This window comes from Podarcis bocagei, assembly GCF_964188305.1.
Source record: "Podarcis bocagei genome assembly, chromosome: 9".
In the NCBI taxonomy this organism is placed as follows: domain Eukaryota; kingdom Metazoa; phylum Chordata; class Lepidosauria; order Squamata; family Lacertidae; genus Podarcis; species Podarcis bocagei.
In genome coordinates, this window is record NC_138134.1 from 60,007,752 (window position 1) to 60,026,998 (window position 19,247).

At 40.9% G+C, this 19,247-nt stretch overlaps 1 protein-coding gene across 1 annotated transcript in view; it reads left to right on the forward strand.

Moving 5' to 3' along the window:
• Window positions 1-19,247, forward strand: part of STPG2 (sperm tail PG-rich repeat containing 2) — a 221,682-nt gene that overhangs the window by 94,649 nt on the left and 107,786 nt on the right. The gene's annotated exons all lie outside the window — the stretch shown is intronic.

Consider the following 19,247-nt stretch of genomic DNA (forward strand, 5'->3'; position numbering starts at 1 on the left):
TGGCTATATAGATTATAAATAGCACTTTGAATTGTGCACAGAAATAGACTGGTAGCCAGTTGTCAGGGAACTGCAGGCAGCAAGGGAGGAAAGAATTAGAGGATACAGGGAACGATCCCCACTGATCAGTACTGAGTCCTCATCAGAAGATAGAGAAGAGGATAGTGAGTCTGGGGAGGAAGGGGTGCTTCAGAGAGAGGGGGATCCATGTCACAGGGGAAAACGGAAGGGGCTGAGCCGTTGGCTCTGTTGGTCTCGAGGGAGAGGGAAAAGAGAAAGTAGTTAGAGCAACGCGTCATGGGAGATGGGTCGCTTTGTTTATTCTGCATGTAATCTTGTCAGAAGGAAATAAAGAAAGGAATTTATGGCTGGCTGCTGGGTGTGTTTCTCTGCTAAGTGCAGCAACACATGCAGATGGCAAGCGGACACCAGTGGAGCTATTGTAACTAGGGAGTATGCTCTCTATAACTAGCCATGGTTAACAGTCTGGTTTCAGCTCTTTGGGCCACCTGGGATGTCCGAACACTTTTCAAAGGCAGCCCCATGTAGAATGTGTTCTTCTTTGGCGATCACTTGTAGCTGAGTAAGATTGTCTTCCATAAACACGGTTTTAACAATGAGTCCGTAAGTGACTGTGGAGGCCATTTCTGGATCCACACGTCCTTCCACAGTGGGGACATTGATTTCCGCGTGGTGTTACAGTGTTTACAGTACTTTACTGTGTTACAGTAATCTAAATGGGATGTTAAGTAAGGCATGTGTCACTGCGGCCACATCAGACATCTCTAACCCAGGGCCCAGGTGGTGCATGAGCTTTAACTGTGCAGATGCACTTCTGACCACCGCAGAAGCCTGGGCATCTAGGCTCAGAGCTGAATCCAGGAGCACACCATAGTTGGGAACCTACGTCTTCAGGGGGAGCGTTACCCCATCCAGCACAGGTGCAATCCTTATCTCCTGTTCTGCCTTCCAGCTGACCAAGAGCACCTCTGTCTTGTCTGAATTCAGTTTCAGTTTGGTAGGCTACCTTCTCAAACATAGTACTAAATGTTGTGGGGCAGGGCCAGTGGTGCTTGTGATGTTGAATGTGGAGCTGGTGGGGCAGCCCTCCTTCCTACATTGGGTGTGCTCATTGGAGGGGCATTCATTAATTGAAACTTGCCATGTGCAAAAGTGCATGAACGTTAATGTTATATACAAGAATATGTTCACAGTTCCAGCAAGTCCACCTTCTTTGAGGAGACCCCATTCCATTCCCCTCTATCTCCTGGTTTCACGTTTCTTACTCCCCACAACCTAACATCACAATAGGTACACCACTAAGCATGTTCAGTCCTCATTTACCTGTTTTGGATTTATTTATTTATTTTGCTCCCTCTAATTTTTTTCTCTCCCTAAAGAATTTTTGTACTTGTGCAATCCGCAGAGTTTTCCCAGACTTGTAACTCAGTAGCTCAGTTTGGGTTGCATAGCCATCATAACTCAGCAATCGAGTTTGCTATATCTTATTATTATATTTTGTTAAGAAGAATTTGGTGCATGCTAGTTGTTCATTTTGCAGAAATCACTTTTCTCCCTCCCTGTAAAGCTTGCTTGCTAGCTTGCATATCAAGATTTATCTGATACCCTCTGGAAAAAAAGAAAGTATTTATTTATTTTAGTGATATGCTAATTGCAAGGTTTCTTTAGAAGTTCTTTGCCTCGGAATTGATTTGTTGGCACAGGAAGATAAGACCCCATTTTTCTGTGTATTTGTCTACTGGCTGCTCTTATGCAGTCTTAGAATAAATATGAAATCATTTCAAAGTCATTGTTAGAAATAACATCAGAATACATTTGCATTGTCAGATCAAATGAAGACCACAGTGGAAAGTGCAGCTGCACTTATAATCAAATGATTACTGCAGCAGGGTTCAATATTGTCTGCAGCAGAGAAAACTAAGAGGGCATTATTTCTAGGAATTTAAATGTGACATCAAAGCTAGTGAAACAAAGATCATGAGGGAGGGGGGTGCATATTCTGGAAATGGAAAAAAATGTCTTTTCAAAGAAAGAAACACTGAAGTTATTGGTTGTATTGAAAAGAAAATGGGTAGGCAAAGTTATTAAAATATACTTTTAATAAGTTAAACTGAAAAAGAGAACCAGTCTTGCTGTGAAAACTTACAGATACATATTTTATGCAGTCTAAGAAGTTTTAGCTGCTTGCAATTTTCTGATAACTTGTGACAATTTTTACAGTTTCATGAATCTATTTTAAGCATTAAAACAATGCACAAAATTCAGCTCTATTTAGCTTCACTCCTATCAGTGGTTAGAAATACCATATAAATATATATTACTTTGCCTTACATCATCAGTCCCAAATTCTGCAAAGATCTGCATATTTAAACACAGTACATTGAAAACAGCCCAACTTTTCCTAGCAGTGGATTTTTTTTTTGCTCCTAACTACTTTCTGCTCCTAATGTGTCATCTGACCTTAGGAATGGAGATAGCAAGTGCATCTAGTCACAAAGGTTTTTACTTAATGTAATATATTATTAACACTATATGCCACTGAAAATTTCATAAATATTTTTGCATATGTAAGCATAGAGACAATGAAAATGCTTCCAAATGTAGATGCTGGCATGTGTATCTATTCTATAGATTTGAAGAGGGTAAAGGAGTACTGAGATTATGCCAAACTCCATCTAGAACTGCTGGAATTTGCCCTAAAGAAAGCTGCTCTCTCTTGTGATGTATTTGTAGAAGCTTGTCCAAAGGCGTATAAAGCACTTTGGATATTTGATTACCTTGCATCCATTCTGATAGCAGATAGTCAACCCATCTCCATCAGCTCTAGAACGTCAGTCATGCTTGCGTCAACATTAATTCCACAGCAGAAATGGATGCTCTAACCAGCCATTTACAATGCAGTAGCTAGTCAGCCATTTATTTATAAATGCGGCAATATAAAAGCATGTAGTTTTAAAATCTGAAGGGAGCCTTCAGGGAGCAAATTTTGGATGGTATTCCTGGTCATTAGCTTCATCTAATCCAGCAGTTCTGACTGCCAGGCAAATTATCCAACCTTTCTGTGTAAGTTCCATTGCCTTGAGAAATAGAATTTTGATTACAATGATAGCTTGTTTGTTCTTAAACATCACAAAAATGTTGGTATGCTTTCTGCATCCTGGATGAGCAGGCTAATGTTCTAAGGTGTCACAGTCCGAGTTTGAGTTAAGAATTAACATTGTGAAGATCAAGATAATGCTTCTCTGTTGACATACAGTAGACGTGAGCAAAGAGATATAACAGAAGGTGGTAATGGTATGTCAGCATAGGGTTAAAAGTAAAAATAAGCAACATCAATGAAGAGCACTTGTCCATTATGTAGAGCAGCCTTTCCCAATCTGGTGCCCTTCATATGTTTTGGCTACAGTTCCCAACAACAGAACAGAACAGTTGTGTTGGTTATACCTGATGGGTGGGGTGCTGCAAAACATATAGATGAGGTGGAGAAAGCTGATGGAGATATTGGTGGTTGCGGTTTCTTTGAGTTTATGTGTTTATGGCCACTCATTTGATGACATATTCACATCATGTAGGTTCTTCTCATAGTTTTTCATGTATTTGGGACAAAACCACTATTTTATGAGCATTGAAAGATATACAGTGGTTAAGAACTTGATTCGTTCTGGAGGTCGATTCTTAACCTGAAACTGTTCTTAACCTGAAGCAACACTTTAGCTAATGGGGCCTCCCACTGCCGCTGCGCAATTTCTGTTCTCATCCTGAAGGAAAGTTCTTAACCCGAGGTACTATTTCGGGGTTAGCGGAGTCTGTAACCTGAAGCGTCTGTAACCTGAAGCGTCTGTAACCAGAGGTACCACTGTACTGTGCTTCAGTAAGGATAATTGGTCCATAGTATGATGCCTGGTGCCATTCGGCTGTGCATCAGGCCATGACAATAATTTATCAGCTATATCAATAGCCACAGGACATTAACATTTTTTTTACAGTCTGTTCTCCTACAGTTTTACCACTTGAGGTGGGGTTCCTGTAACATACTTTGGTACCAAAGACACATAGCCAGTCTGTGACTAGAGAAGAACCAGCATTGGTTGTAATGCTGTATAACACGGTCACACAAAATCTGTTCTCCAAAGCTTAGAGTAAAACTTTAAACAATAATTGAATGTGTCTAATTGAATATCCCAGTCAATAACTTCTGTGAGGAGTCAGTATCAATAGTAGAACAGATGACTAATCAAAAACATTTTCCTCTGCTACATCTGTGCCTACTGTCAAAGAATTGCTGAAGCATTTTAGTGATCAGTGCTAAAATTTCGTACTTCAGATGCTAGACCATACTCTGCTGTTAAGGAAAATTGCCAGCTAAAAATTAAGATACACTCAGTTGATATCAAATGAGAGACTGCAAAAGTGGAATAACTAGGAATGGAATAATAGCTTTAAAATGAGTACTGTAGTAGTGTGGGAATCAATAATGTTTTCAATTTTCAAATTACAAAAGAGAAGAAGGTTTTCTATTTTTTATTTCTTAAATCTGGATAATTGTTCAATCACTTTGAGCGTTGCTTTTAAGTATTAAACAGTATTACAGAATACCACTTTCGGATGCCTCCTCTACTATTTGAACCTGTCTGATGCCCTCCCATGATTTATTTCCTTTGGCAATTCTTATAAATCCAGGAAGACTAATGAAGCAAGGTAAAGTGGGAAAGTATCAGTTCACTAAAAAACCAATGCACGTGCCCTAGATGTTCCACCTGCAACATTTTGGTCACATCCACACCATAATTTCTCTAAAGAATCTTGAAAACTGTAGCTGGTTAAGGGTGCTGGGCATCGTAGTTCTGTGAGGGGACAACTGTTTATACTGAGTGACTACTAGTAGCTCTCCAGGGTTTCATGGTGGGGACATTCCCAGAGCTATCTAGTGATGTAGGGTGTACAACATAGAACCTTCTGTATTTAGTGCAGATGTCTCACCACTGAGCTCTGGAGCTTTGTAAGGTTCTTGTCTTGTCTTCTATGCTCCAAATATTTAACGGTGTACAAAATGCATACATTTTTCATGGTTTCCTTGCTTGTTTGCATTAACGCTTACATTGCATATTGTAAGTTTCCCTCTGTTACTGCCCAGTTTGCTCAGGGCATGTGCTTCAGTTAACTGGAGTGTAGGACAAAATCTAGCCCTGAACTCTTTGATTGGCAAACAGTACCTGTGTTTGCATCCCTGCTTCTTTGCATTATGAGGACAATCTTCAGTGAGCCTTAGATGTATGCATCCCCTCCCCTCCTGCCAGCAAGGCCAACAGGAGGAGATCAGAAGCTTTCTCTTCTATTTTAGGTATACCACAGTTTAGCATCACACCCAAACCTTAATCTGTGGTTAGTTTTTATTATATTTTATTGAAGGAAGCCAACTTAATGTTCAGGTTGGCATGCCACAACAATCCGTGGTTAATATAAAGTGGAAATGAATATATTCTCATGGCTGTGTTGGAGGGGGAGCGTACAACCCCCACTCTGGCTGCAGCACGGTTGGTGGGTTTTTTAAATAAAAACCTAAACTATAGTTTAATGTCAAGTGCAAACAGCCTGTGAAAAAATCTCTGTGTTGGGTCATTTCAGATATTAGCCTAGTCTTCTGCCTTTGCTTGCTTCCGTAGAGCAATAACTTCTGCCTTCTGCACATCGAGTTGTATCTCCAACCCTAACTGTGGCTCAAGCACCCAGCTATAGTAGATGGCCTCCACAATAAACCCCAGGCCTAGATTCAGGCCTGAAATCTGTTATGGATGCCACATATACGTCTCAGCCTGACAACATAACATCTCATGTATGACACAAGTGCTCCATGCTTAGTACTGGAGACAAGTAAGGCCAATTTGTGGAAGTCTTTTCAGATTTAAAAATTGAAAGTGTTTTGGGAGATTGTGCAAATCAATATATGACCTTAGTGACCTTAGGTATAAAGTATCTGATCTGCTTGGTTGAGCAGGCAGCTGTTTCTTCAACAGAGTTTCCATAAAAGGCAGGATATAGGTGCAGTAAATAAGTGGTGCTGAACGTTAGGTCTCGGAACCAAATGTGGTCTTCCATACCTCTCTGAGACCCTTGGGACTCTCCCCATGTCACCCCCTTTGACCATACTGATTCCCCCTCCCCCCGTTTTGGATTGCTGTGCATTTATGAATTCTTACAACTGTTTACCAGATTTATTAAAGAAATCCAAAGCAGACATCTGAATTACTTCAAAACATGTGAGACCTTATGGGATTTTTTGGGGGGAAGGGCAGGGGCGGCAGCCTTAAACCAGTTTGTGATGTGAATGTAAAGCCTACATTGCTCAGAATGTGCTCTTGAATTACAAATACCTCTCTTGGTTTCCTGTTCTATATTAACAGTGGTCACACAAATGGCACAAGAAAGACTCAGGGGGGTTTTAAGCTTTGTCTATGAAAATGCACTTAGTGTTGACAAGTGCCCTTATGGTTGGGTGGGATGTGAGTTCACTTGATCTTAGTTCAAGGGGAGACATCGGAGAAGCACATTTGTGGGTGTGTAAAGGATAAAAGATCAGCCTTTCCCTACAAAGCATCCCTTTCTAGCAGTAGTATAAATGGGTTAGTTGGCTCAGTTCTGCCGCGAGATGTAGCTGTGTTCTCTAATAGTGCCAATAAAGTCAAAAGGTTTTTAGGGAATATGGGAGATTGTGATCAATGCAAAGGACATGGAAGGGGTGCATTCCCTTTAGGGTTTTACAATATATTGCTTGAACTAAAAATAACCCATAATTGTGTAGGTTGCTTAGTATGAACTTAAATATGCTGTAATTGCTTTTTACTGATGTGATTTTGATTTATTATACCCATTAGAGACACTTTCCTGTTCCCTTGTTTCATGTTTTTGCAAATTAGGCGCTGAAAGTAGAGTCACCGGCAGTTCAAATTTTGGCTGAGAGCAGTTTTGGCAAAAGCCCCACTTTTGGAGTGTCCAGATGATTTCATATTTTATGTAGGCAGACAGTGAAGCTATGTTTTTCAAGGTCCCTTTTAACCTGTCCTGGCTACTGATGTGATTGTCCTTTGTAAGACTTAATCTATAATTTCTTACAGAGCAGTTCTTTAAGTGCTCCTTCAGAATGATCCAGGAGGGGAGACACTTGGCAATTCTTCCTTTAAAAAAATGTGCCTTTAAAAAATATATGCAATGCCAATGTTGCACGTGTGTGGGAATTACAGTATCTTGGCCTAGATGTCTTACAGGCTGTATCCCAAAGCAGAACATTCCTTAACTATCCTAAGTGCAAGTGATATTTTCATACTGTCTAAAAGCCAACAGTCCCACTTTGAAGTGGGCGTTGCCATCCAAAGCTGTTGTATCAGCAAAGTTATTATGTGCTCATTATGATCCATTTTGGAACAGCTCCAATTTCTGGACTGTCTTCAAAGGAAGCCTGATATAGATCTATTTACAATATTTGATCTACGCAAATATCAAAGGATTTCTTCACATGCGCAATCTCCTTGTCCTCAAGGATGTTGATTTTGTTGTTAATAATAATAATAATAATAATAATAATAATAATAATAATAATAATAATAAGCCTCCCATCTGACTGGGTTGCCTCTGGGTGGCTTCCAACAAAATATTAAAAGCCTCCCTGTACAGGGCTGCTTTCAGATTTCTTCTAAAAGTCAGATAGATGTGTATTTCCTTATTTCTGATGGGACGGCGTTCCGCAGGTTGGGCACAACTACCGAGAAGGCCCTCTGCACGGTTCTCTGTAACCTCACAATGTGACAACCACCAGAAGACCATCAGAGCTGATCCTCATTGTTAGGGCTGAATGCTATGGGTGGAGATGCTCCTTTGGGTATACAGGGCCGAAGCCATATTGGGAGTCAATGTAGATCTTTTAGAACTGGTGTTATATGGTCCTGGCGGCCACTCTCACTCACCAGTCTGGCAACTGCATTCTGAATTAGTTGTAGTTTCAGAGTCATCTTCAAAGGTAGCCAGCCCCATGTAGAGTGCATTGCAATAGTCCAAGCGGGAGATAACAGGAGCATGTACCACTCTGGTGAGGCAGTACACAAGCAGACAGGGTCTCAGCTGACGTACCAGATGGAGCTAGTAGACAGCTGCCCTGGACACAGAATTGACCTGTCCCTCCATGGGCAGCTGTGAGTCAAAAATGACTCCCAGCTGCACACCTCGTCCTTTAGGGCACATTTACACCATTCAGGAGCAGGGAATCCCCCACACCTGCCCATTAATCAAATGGGTGAATTGAATGTAGCTGAAACAGGTACACCCAGCAAAACAACCTTGAAGCAGTAAAACCAGTTTATTGTGGTAAGCAAAATGGTGCATCTTCTCTGCCAAAAGAAGTATGGCACTCATTTCAAAGTGGAAGAGTTGCCTTCCTGGGAAGAATGAATCATCAGTTGCCATTACACACTTTTTAAGAGGGCACCGCCTTATTAACTCTCATTCTGTCCACTGCAGTACTCAGAGCTGATTCTGAACTGAGACTACTGTGTTTGGTTCAGCTGAGAATGACAAATGGAGCTGGTTGGTATCAGCATGTTGCTGACACTGGACGATCTAGCTTGCAGACAATCTCGCCCAGCGGTGTCGTATCAAGATTTCAAAAAGAAAAAAGAGTCTTATGAAACGTTAAATGCTAACAAATTCAGGTGCTTGAAGCACAGTACACCTCACGAGGAGTATAACCCTGAATTGGCAAGCAAGCATGACACAAGAGCGGTGTGTGTAGATGGGTGAAGTCAGAGAGAAATGCAATGCAAAAACAAGAGACTGTGACAATTACATGGAAGCACACCTGTCTTTTGTTTTCATCAATTCATCTTCTCTTATCTCATTCCTCCATATACCATCCTTACCATGCTTGCCGATGTAGATTACAATTTATGCGTCTGATGAAGTGGACTGTGGCCCACAAAACCTTATACCATAACAAATTTGTTAGATTCTAAGTTTCCACAAGAGTGTTCCTTTTTGCTGCAACAAACACATGGCCATCCTGGATAAAAATATGTAATAGTATTAGGAACAGAACATCCTGCTGGATTAAAAAAAACCATGTATTGTATTTTTTTGAAACTTCCAGCCTTGCTTTTTTTCTCCAGCTGGCCAGAACATGAATAGCAGTAACAGTTGAGAGTCCAGAACAGACAGAGTAGAAAGGGAGTGCAGGATTGAGGGGAACACAGAGCCCTGGTCTAGTTCTCTGTGAAAGGGATAGAACTGTGACATTGGTGGCTGGGAGACAGTCAGCCAACAAATTCCCCAGTTGTCTATTATTGGTTTAATACAGATATGTCCCATCTCTCAGCTTAGCAATGCCTGAGGCGGCCAAGTAGAAAAGTTCCATAAAATAAATAAATTACATTGCAAAATTGTAATTTAAACCAAAATAATTCTCTGCTGAAACTCATACAATTAAAACACTACCTGTTGCTATTTAAATGTTTATCACACCTCTGCCCCCAGAGTAAGGAAGCATGGAGCAAGCTGCATTTTCAAAAGGCACTTAATTGGCCTCGTTTGCATGTAACACAAAGCCAAACTGTGGCTTAGTATGAACACAAGGGCTCTCAGAAAGAGCTTGCACCCTTTTTGCACTTTTCTGAGCTTTTTAGCTCAAGACAGTAGCGAAGCTAAGATTTGGTGAGTTGTCTGAATTCTGGATTGTGGTTAACCTCCTTAAGCATGAACCTGCAATCACAGGGCAGACCTTGAGTACAGATCATGGTTAAGAAAAGAGACGTTAACTATCTTGGGTTTGATGACACAATAAGCAAAACCATGGCCTAGCTGCTATGCCATGTTGAGCTAAAAAGTCTGGGCAGCAGCAAAGCAGACGTGAGTCGCTCTCCGCAACCAGCCTATTTGTACAGTCCTGGTAAGCCATTGCCTAGGTCATGGAATCTAGGTCACTGTCATCAAGCAGTCTTCTCAGCAACATGGGAAGCACTTTCCCTGAAATGTGTAACCCTGTGTTTGCATAATGTAATAGCCCACACCAGCCCTGATTATTCTAGGTTGTCCACTATTGATCCCCCTTACTGGTGCTGTGATGTTGCATCTTTAGAATTATCAGAGGCCTGGAGAGGGCTGCTGGCTGCTGCCATTTCCAACCCAGAGTGGCTTGCTAGATTAATGTCTCCTATAAGGAACTGGAAGACTTGGATTCAAGGTCTCTGTCCCTAACACAGTACAACACAGGTGGGGAACCTGTTGTTCTCTGAGTTGCTAGGTCTATAAAAGGGTGTAACTGAGGAACTTTAATATATGTTTAGGGCCAAATTTTTAAAGATAATGCAGAAGGTTCTTGTTTTGAAAAATGATGTTTTTCACCATTTCTTTCCAGTCTGTTTAAGGTTGTATAGCTGAATTGCAAAAACAGTGGACTCCCATGTCAACACCTCTGTAAAAATGCTGTAGTCTTTAATTGGCTGTCAAAATTGGGATGTTCTGGAAACTGAGAGCATGCTGAGAGAAACAGTCTTTAGTAGATAATAACTCTAGTTACAGTATGTGTTCCTCAAGTTTGGTCAGCACTACTTTTGTACTCTTTCTTTTTTTAAAAAAATAATATTTATTAAAAGTTTAAGAATTAAAGAAAAAAGTAAAAAAGAAAGAGAGAAAATAAACAATACAAATCAATACATTACAATACATATAAAAAAGCAAAAGACACAATACATAAAAACAAAAGCAAAAACAGTTAAAAACACATCCAATATTTCCATATCTTTAACTTTCATTAACTTGTTTCATCGACCTCCTCACACCTCCCTTTTTGTGTTCTAGTTATTAATTATTTCAGCAAATCCTTTCCATCTTTCACTGTTTTCTGTCATTTAATTATCTTAAATTATTTTAACCTTATCTTACCATTAAAACCCTAAAACTTATTTCTACTTAACTCCTTATAACATTTCTACTAAAGCCATATAATTTCATTCCAACATTTTTCTAACACTCATTAATTTTACAACATTTCTCTAAATAATTTTTTTTTAAAAAAACTTTTTTTCCAATCTTCTTCCACTGTCTCTTCACCCTGGTCTCGGATTCTGTCAGTCCTTTATATCAATACCTTATGGTCCATCAACCTGGTGACCTTCTGTCCGAGGCTCTTAACTCTCTTCCATGTCCCTTCTGCAGATCTTCTTCATATTTATGCATGCACTTTACTTTATCTTCTGCTGATCTTGTTCTTAATTTCCTTCCTTTGGCACTGAGGAGTAGATCTCGGGGAAACTCCAACCTAACAATGTCTTTATTCCTTCTTGATGGGTCAGCCCATTCTCCATAGTCAGAACTAAGGTCCAAAAGATATTTCAGAGCGCCACTCTCCCCCTGACCCAAATCCAGATCCCAAAGGCCAGAGCATCCCTGCATAGGAGGATCTATCCAACTTTCCTTCTCCAATCCAAGCAGGGCTCCATCCCACCAAATCTGGCTTTCTCTAGATTCAATCATAAAGGGCAACAGCTTATGATCATCAAATTGCCTCTGTGAGGCCGGGGCTCTCTCCACTTGAATTACTTGAGGTTCAACAACAACTTTCTCCTTCGTCTTCTCCACAGCTTGCCATGTCAAAACAGATTCCTGGGTCAATTCCTGAGTAACTTCTGTATAGATATACCCTTTTTGTCCCAACTCAGTCATTTTTTGTCCCAAATTGTCAATTTTATTAATCCACACATCCGTCTTCTCATGAAGCTGTTCCAATAAAGCACTTGTCTTGCAAAATGCAATCACTAAGGCTTCTTCTGTCAACATTCTTGTCCAAGGTCAGACTCTGATTCTCACGCTCTTTAATCTCTGCAGCTGGAAAATTCCCCAGCTCCACTCCTGCAACAGTTTCAAATGCTCCCTCTAGGGGAAACAATTTCTATTTGTATCCATCAAACGCAGATCCAGCGACAGAATTAGTTTTGATTTTCAGTTACTTTTTTTGCTCCTTTTTAAGTGCAAAAGGAAACAATGGAAACAATATATTTCTCTTATTTAACTATCTGTCAACATAATTTTTATTCACAGTCAATGAACTTTCCCAAAACGTCAATCTTACTGGCAGCCCGTTCCCAGGTTCGAAACAGTGGTGATTTATCTTTCTTCACTCTCTCTCCTGCAGGCTTAAACGATCTAGAATTTCCCCCCTCTTCTCCTGCTTCCAAGGGGGGTTTAGTAATTTTTAACCGATGGAGATTTAATCCTTTACAAAAGACTTTCCAGACTTTAGCATGCGACGTCTTTGCTTCAGTCTATTTACAAAAGAGGAAGGCGGACTTCCTGTTTGAAACCTTCCTGTTTCGATGCCAAATTAAGAAGTTTAGAGATCCAATTTTCCGTTCTACTCACGGGTAGTTGTTTAGAGTCCAATTGTCCACAGGAAAAAGTCAGCGCTCTCCGGCAACAGCAATGCAGTTTCACTCCGTGAAAGAAGCAGTCGATTCGAAGCACCGCGCCGCTCACCCCACGTCGCTCCGGATCCCCGAAACCGGGTTTCCCCGCGAGTAGGGGAGGCGCAAAAGGTGCCAGCCGAATCCCACGTCCACAGGCTTCTCCCGCCTGTGGTTTTTAATGGGTCTCCGCCTCGCCACGCGGTCCAGACCCTGATTTCCACGGAGCGGATTCCTCCCGATCAGAGGAAATCCGCCATTGTCGGAGGCGCTAACCTGGAAGCCTTACTTTTGTACTCTTTCAACACCAATTCTTCATTTGAAATTTTTATTAGTAAGACTGATGCTAATCTCTATTTGTCATTCCTAAACATATTTCTGTACACACAATTAGGGAAGCAGAATGTATTTGTAAGGATGAGTTATATAGGTAGAAAAAGGGTAGATCATAATTCTATGGGAATAATACATACATTTTAGAAAACATATTGGCATTGGAAATAATGCAGTTGTGGTGCATCTTAAATGCCAAACTTACCAATTCCATTTTAGAATAGAACAAATATTGTATCAATGAGGACTCATGAAATACTGTGTTTTGAAATAGATTTCATTAACGTTTCCCACTGATAATTTATTCCTCCCTTTATGCTTCTACTCTCATACTTATAATGGATGGGGTATTTGCATATAAATAGATTTCAGTATTTGCTGAAGCAAAGACCTAATATGTTTCCTTTTTTTCCATGGACATTGTTAAATAAGTGGAGATATTGCCATGATCAGCAGTTATGAATTGTAACAATTTTCTTGGTCAAAATGCTTTAGAGTGCATCAACAGTCTGTGACATTTTGAGTGGTATAAAGGGTTTAGATCTCAATTAAAATAATAGAACCATGAAAACATCTCTTTCAGTTCCTGTAGAGATGTTTTTGATATCACTCTTGGTTAAAAAAAATCACTAAAACTTAATATAAGCTATTGAAAATGCTGATTGTGACCCTCAGGGAATCTGTTCTTAATTAGCTTTTTGTTCTTTTCCCTCCTGTGCTTCATGCCTTCTAAAAAGCATGCTAAGATTTTCAGAATATAAATGTCAATAATACTGTGAACATATTATTTAATTAAATAAATTTTTGTAGTATGAGAGCTGATCTCCAGTTAGGGCTTTCCTGACTCCATTGTTTCACAGACCACTGTGTCCCCTGGAAGAAACACTCTACAGAGATGAGTAACTTTTTGAAGATGTGTGGTATAAGGCACGTAAAAGGTAAAGGACCCCTGGATGGTTAAGTTCAGTCAAAGGCAACTATGGGGTCCCGGCGCTCATCTTACTTTCAGGCCGAGGGAGCTGGCATTTGTCCACAGACAGCTTTCCGGGTCTTGTGACCAGCATGACAAAACCGCTTCTGGTGCAGTGGGACATCATGATTGAAACCAGAGCACACATTTACCTTTCCGCCGCAGCAGTACCTTTTTGTCTACTTGCACTGGCATGCTTTCGAACTGCTAGGTTGGCAGGAACTGGGACAGAGCAATGGGAGCTCATCCCGTTGTGGGGATTCGAACTGCTGACCTTCTGATTGGCAAGCCAAAGAGGCTCAGTGGTTTAGACCAGTGTTTCCCAACCTTTTTTGGGCAAAGGCACACTTGTTTGATGAAAAAAATCTCGAGGCACACCACCATTACAGCCCCGTGACGTCAGCGCGCAGCGTCACGCCGGGAGGGACGCACGAAAGTGTAAGTTTCAATTTTTTTCCCTCCCCCTTGCCGGGGAACCTCCAAGCTTTGGGGGTGGGGGGGGGAGGAGGCAGCAAAGCGAGGCAGGAAAGAGAGCGCGGCTTGGCTGGGTGAGCTTTGGCAGGGAATGAGAGCCGCGAGGCGGGCGCTGCGGACAGAGGCGCTGCCCGCCGAGCTCGCAGGCAGCCAGGCAGGCAGACGGCGAGAGCCCCGCGCTGGGCGGCCTCTCCTCGCCGCCGCCGCCCCGCCTCTCGCCGCCCGACTCGCCCGCCTCCCTCCAGGCAACATCTCGCGGCACACCAGGCAACATCTCGCGGCACACTAGTGTGCCGCGGAACAGTGGTTGGGAAACACTGGTTTAGACCACAGCGCCACCCGTGTCCCTATGTGTAGGGTATGATGTGGATGACAGCAGCTTGAGAAGGCAATTGGGATAAATCAGGGGTCCCCTTTGCATTCCAGCTTGAACTCAAATCATGCTGCAAAGGAAAACTGTTTCTTGGCAGGTGTGGTTTGAATCCATCCTGAGCCTGCAGTGGAACTTGTCCTAAGTTCAAGCTGGGCTGCAAAGGAAAAGTGTTCCTTTGTAGGCATGGGTTAAATGTAAACTGCAAAGGAACTCAGTGGTGACTTTAAGCCTTATTTTCAGCAAGGATCAACTGCCCTTTGCAGTTTCCAATCCCAGTAAAGCATGAAGTCATTGCCAACCAGCTGATTAAGAGTTACTTCAAGCCCCACTTTGGGCATGGATCACCCACAACTCTGGAGTGTAGCTCGTATTTGGTGCCAATTTTAAAATGTGGTTAAGCCAAGCCTTGCCTGCCCAGGAAGAACTGTGAATGAAGGTTCCCAGTTGTTTCTTGACAACTCTGTCATTAGCTACCTGCTATCTGATGTTGTATACAAGACGTCAGGTGTGGGGCAGGCAGGCATGGCTTGAAAGAAACTGTTTCCTTGGTCAGATTGGGACCCCTGTCAGGCCTGATTAACCCACACACTGGAGGCTCCTCTTGAATGCTTTGAGCATCTTTTTTCTTTTCAACTGCCATCAACATTCTGCAAGTCTAGAACCCCACAAATTTTTGCCAGATAATTTTGAGGTTTTTTTTTAAAAATGTGTTCTCCCTTCCACTTTCAGACTTCTGTGTACCTAGAAAGTCCCCTGAATATCTAAAATCCTTTTGTTTATAGCCAAACTAACCCATGCAGGCAAATATGAACAAGCTCATGCCTGGTTTGGCTCTTAACGACATAGGTTTCAGTATTAGAGGAAATAATTTAGAACTGGTGGATCAAAGCATTATAACAATAATTCAACTCAGAGTAGACCCTAAACCATTTAAGTTCAGTATTGGAGGAAATAATTTAGAACTGATGAATTTATAATGAGAACATAGTATTATAACAATAATCCAACTCAGAGCAGACCCTAGTAATGGACTTGGGTTCATTAATTTCAGTGGGGTTGCTCTGAGTAGGACTTAGCTGAATACCACACATAGAACATTGCAATCTTGCACAATGTTGTTTTGCAAGTTTTTCCTATTAATTGTCGTGAGACTTCATAGCAATAAATACATGCAGTTTAGCTACTTTTTGCCTGATTTCAGCGTGCTTACCCTTCGGCATTCCTGTCAGAGGGTCTTAGAGTGCTTTTAAAGCAGGGTGCTTTAAAAAGGCTGTGAGTAGTAGTAGTAGGGGATGTTATCCTTTTGGGAATTGCTCTATTTTTGCATAATAAGCATATGTTTCAATCTTTCACCGCTGGGGGGAACCAAAACAACAGAGGACTTTCTTACTGATATACAGGGCTCATTATCTTTCTGCTAATAATAGATGATGATAGAGCAGATATATAAATCGGCATACTTTCAAAATATAAATGGCAAATCATTTTCTATCTGGGAGAAGAATGATTACCTAACTGGTGTGTATGAATATATGCTTCCTTCCCTCTAACCAGCAGAGGTCACTCAGTGTAAAGTGAACGATTAGCTTCCAGGTTCTAAGGGAAGCTGTAAATATTGCTAGCCTATGGAACCCATGTGAAGAAAACTCTTTGAAGGTATATGGTAAAAACAATAAAAAAATCTTATGGCATCTTAGAGCTAGCAAATCTTATTATTACATTATGGGCTAGGGGCCATCTGATCCTCAGTTGCAGATTTGTGCACATGGTTGCAAGGAAGGTGCATGTGGAATTGGATGCATTGGGTCTCGATCAGAGAGTGATTAAATACAAGAAGCACAGATAGTAACAATTCAGTTAGAGCTGGAATGTATGCAAAATAATGAAAGTCTTTATTCATTTCACAATCGGGGAATAAACAGTGCTTGAATCCAAAGAGACTTTAGTTGCAATAGAAAGCAACGAGCTCTCCTTCTGTAATTTCCCCTTCCAGTTGTGTCTCTCACCCTCCACCGCATGATATTCATGAGGGTTCACTTTATACGTATTTTGGTAAGTGTTTGGTGGGAGCAGGAAAGTTCTACAGTCTAAGTGAAATTCTGCTCATGCTTCTTTCAACAAAAACCATTACAGTGAGAATTCAGGATTGTATATGATTTCTGAACTGTCTGGGTTTTCTCTTCTTAAGTCAGTACAGTGGTACCTCAGGTTACATACACTTCAGGTTACATATGCTTCAGGTTACAGACTCCACTAATCCAGAAATATTACCTTGGGTTAAGAACTTTGCTTCAGGATAAGAACAGAAATCGTGCTCCGGTGGCGCGGTGGCAGCAGGAGGCCCCATTAGCTAAAGTGGTGCTTCAGGTTAAGAACAGTTTCAGGTTAAGAATGGACCTCCGGAACAAATTAAGTACTTAACCCGAGGTACCACTGTAGTAGAAATTATAGGAAAATGAAGTTTTTAAGACAGAACAGGGACTTTATTGAATATATTAGCACCAATACATCTTTTTATGAGTTGGCTTAATCCAGAAAAAGTAACAGCCCAAGCCAATGCATCTTTAATCAGAAGGAAGTTCCGTTTTGTGCTATTGGTCTTAAAGGTAAAGGTACCCCTGACCATTAGGTACAGTTGCAGACAACTCTGGGGTTGCGGCACTCATCTTGCTCTATAGGCCGAGGAGCCAGCATTTGTCCGCAGACAGCTTCCGGGTCATGTGGCCGGCATGACTAAGCCGCTTCTGGCGAACCAGAGCAGCGCACAGAAACGCCATTTACCTTCCCGCTGGAGCAGTACCCATTTATCTACTTGCACTTTGACATGCTTTTGAACTGCTAGGTTGGCAGGAGCAGGGACCGAGCAACGGGAGCTCACCCTGTCGCGGGGATTCAAACCGCCAACGTTCTGATCGGCAAGCCCTAGGCTCAGTTGTTTAGACCACAGTGCAATGAAGAGTCTTGTAGACCCTAAAAGACAAGCACATTTATAATGTTAGATCCTCTTTCGTAAGTATGTTTAGAATTGCTGCCTTAGTTGTACTCCAAACCTTTTGAACCAAGTTAGTAATTATTAACGCAAGTACTGTTAATTTTAGTGGCATTTTTATATGAATATTTTTCTCTAGTGTTCTAGCTCAACCAGGAAAGAAATGAACTAGAGTATATTCTCACAGAATTAGGAGACAGCGAGCAAATTTGGATTTATCATTATGCTAAATTTGTTGTTCATTAGCAGCCTATCTTCTCATTAATAGCAAGCATTCTACAGAAATTTCAGAATGCACAAGAAGTTTATATTTCATTAAAAAGAGGTGCAATCCTTTCATTCCTAAATTCACTAAAATATGAATATCATCACACTATGCTGTAGTGTAATAATTATCTGGGATTGTCTTCTCTGAAGTGTGTGTCTCATTTCAATCTTGGAACAGAAAACTGGAGGTTTTCAAGTTCAGGATTGCCAATGAATTTCCATGTAAAACTGCCCTTGCTATTGTGCAAAGAGATACTAACCTATCTCTCAGATTCTGTGTTGAGTTTTTAAGGCAGTACTAAAGTAAGATTCTGGTAAAAGAAAGAATATGACTATAAATATTACTGAGAAACAATGATTACAAAACACTTTTTATCATTTCTAAAAATAGTACTGCCCATGTATAGCATTGTTGAAAGTTATCTGAAGATATGAGTGTAGAACTGGAGCAATCCTTTACTTTTCAGCACCACTAGATGTCTGTATTTAATAAGGTTTGCATTTTGAGTGCATTGTTAAGGAAAGGCATATTCAGCTTTATGCTAAGTAATCCTGATTTCAGGTGTGGGAGCAATCATACAACGGGTACATAAGAGTATTAATAGGCTGCAAAGGGCCTGAGATGGTGAGTAGTAAGAAGTCTGATAAGAATTATCCAGATAATCAAGATGCAATAAAACACTTTTTTATCTTAGAAGAAATAATTATAGAGATGTTTGCATTTGAGATATTATTTCCTATTTTACTGTAAACTCATAGAGTTATTGCCACACTCGGGAGTTCTGTGTATTTTGTGGCTTCCCATTCTCAATGAAGAAAATACTTGCTTCTTACATGGACCATTCCCACTTCTTCAACGAATGAAGAGTGGGTGATGAAATCAGGGAAGGGTTTTCTCTCTTATCTTAAGGTCACTAAGCAGTAAATCCTTCTGTTTAGTTCTAATTTGTACCTCTGGTTTGCTGCTAGACTGAACTGTGTAACTCTCAACCACGACCTCCTACAGCTTGGAGTCTCCATTACTCATGATTCACTCAAGGCCATCAAAGAATATTTTCCTCTTCTCACAGCAGGCGTTCACTACCATGCACCTCTGTTGTAGTTTTCTCTGTTTTCCAAATTGGAGTCAGAAGATCTAGGAGCGCAGAGAAATGTGTATACTGTACATTGCTTTAGATTACACTGACACATGTTGTTTTATCCCAGATGGCTCAAAGTAGCATGTATCTATCTATCTGCACATCGTGTATAAAATCTTGCTATTATGAACTGTTGAAAGCAAGGAAGTGCAACAGTTTTGTGTATTTTTAGAGGTTGCCTGACTACTATTTAACTTCATAAACTCTAATTCTGGCTGTCAAATGTGCACAGTCTACATGA